This window comes from Trichinella spiralis (genome assembly GCF_000181795.1).
Source record: "Trichinella spiralis strain ISS 195 chromosome Unknown Scfld2, whole genome shotgun sequence".
NCBI classification, from domain to species: Eukaryota; Metazoa; Nematoda; class Enoplea; order Trichinellida; family Trichinellidae; genus Trichinella; species Trichinella spiralis.
The window spans coordinates 6061206-6063637 of NW_003526941.1; positions in this window are offsets into that span (position 1 = coordinate 6061206).

The window sequence follows — 2432 nt, forward strand, 5'->3', positions numbered from 1 at the left end:
ACTTTTTTTGCAATATCTCGTCAAATACGTGTCTGTACGTCGTGAGATCAGGTTTGTAATGATTCAGTTAATTTTTCTGATCAATTGAAATCACTTTTGCAACAACTTAAAATTTTCGACTTTTCAAAAAAGCAAGGCTATATAGCCTTTTCTGTTTTTGCGATTTTCGAAAAGTAGGCTTTTTTTCAAAAAATTTGGTTTTTTTTGTTATATATTGCTAAAGTTTGGATAAATTAGAAAGTTCTGGAAAGTTCCATGGTAAACTAACCCTAACATGTTGAATAAACGGCATCGAAAATTTGCATGCTCCTATATTAATACACAGCAAAACAGCCCATCTGGAACTCCCTTGAAACGGCTCGAGGATAGTTGAATTTTGATATAGGAAACGTTCTTTGCATTATCGTGAGATATTCGTTGAAATGGCGAAGTCTTGTGCAATATTTCTTTGTTTTGGGCAAGTCGATTTTTCTTCATTTTCCGTCCAATTGGAATAAATTTATAAACATTGTGTCAGGACGGATTGAAATGTAAATAAAATCTAAATTTGATTACAAATATCAATTCCACTGACATTTTCGCACTTTACCAGTTCTTGTTCTAGTATAATTTTATTGAATGGTTGACTTTGCCATTAGTCTCGATTTTTTCATCCTTAGCTTGCAAAAAGTTTCACACAATTTTGTGATTGGCTGTTCGTTGATAGGTTGTAATAGTTTCGTTATTAATTGGCTGATGAATTGTGCAATGTTATTAGTTACTCAATTTTCATCATCAATTGGGCGAATGTGTAGTTATATTTGATTAGCTCCTTAATTCTGTTCATTGATTGGGTGATTATTTTTCATCAAAGCTTTCCCCCAATATATATTGCATTACAGCTTAATTATCTTATAGCTTGGTAGCAGTGGTTTGGTGCAATATTTCAGATCTTTATTTAATCTGATTTTCCTTTATTTACATTTATAAGGTCAACAGTTGTGTCAATCAACACTCAAAAGGAAATTCATTTATAATGCATAATATTATATGAAGGTTGAATGCAAACGTAATAACTTTTATAATTAGTAAAATTCTCCATTGTATTGATGTCATTCCGCCATCATCACTATACGTGCGGTGATTTCAACTGGGCTAAACGAACTATGCTAATTTCTTGGTCTTGATCTTGATCTAATTTAAAGAATGTCGTCATCGTGGTTATTTAGTTAATCCATGCTTAGAACAGCAGTCAGGAAGCGCGTTGAGCTCTTTTCCTCAATACCATATTCAGTTAGATAGTCAGTGATATTTCATTCCTGAGCCTCTGTTCTATTCATATACGATTCACATCAGACAGCATGTTAATCAACAATGGAGGTTGAACAATATGATGCAATTTGGATGTACTAAAGAATCCATGAGAAATTTGCTGAATAATTAGTGAACCGTGGCAGCGCGCTTTTTTTTTCGCATTTTACCTTTTTTTCTACGTAATGCAATATGAGTAGTAAGAGTAAGTTTTCACTTGGTCGGTTGGTGGTTCATCCAAGAATGCAAGTGGACGAACTCTACTTCACGATACTTCTAACAGCGTATAGTGTAGTTTGGAATACAGAAAGAAGTAGTGCTTGTTCAGCAATTAATCTGCAAAATATTATCATCGTGCTAGTACAGCCTCATTTACGTAAGACACTATTTTATACTTCTTTAATTTACGCCATAATATTATTTGTGATAGACAGAGACTTTCATCTGTAACGTATTGCGGATTTTGTTGTTGTTCAGTAATTATTATAATTCTTGGTGTTGCCTCATTACATTGTTATACGCTTTCAAAGCATACATGCATTTATAGGTCAGAAGAGTAACTTTATGCAAATCTGATGGTAAGCACTGCCGTTGGCATTCTGTTACGTACACTTTGTGCTATTCAAATGCGGTAGCAATGCTCCTTATATAAATTTCTGTTTATTGAGAGAACTGCATTATAGTATAAATGTTCGCTGCTGAACGGCGGTCTAATTACTTACTGCGTTGCGTTATTTGGTCATTTTCATGGTTCAGTTCAACAAATACGTTGTGATTGTTAGACTAAAAATATGAAGAAACCACAAACATCAGTTACAAAATGTATGACTCTACGTTTGCTTTATACGTCATCCCTCACAGGTCTGTTGACAGGTATGAAATTTTATATATTTGCTATTTTTCATATAATGTTTTCTTTCTTTCTCTTGGCACACTGCACTAAACATGCGCGCTTTTTAAGCTTTTCGTAGTTGTTTGATTTTAGTCTTTTTGAATGGAAACTAGCGCGTTGTTCTTCAGTAATGATGTTCAATTAATATTCCAGACTTTATTACGTCCAAGTCAATATATAATAGTAGTAATGGTATATATTGCTATAATTTTCAATCGTCTTTTTAAATCCATTTGTAAAAGTAGTACTC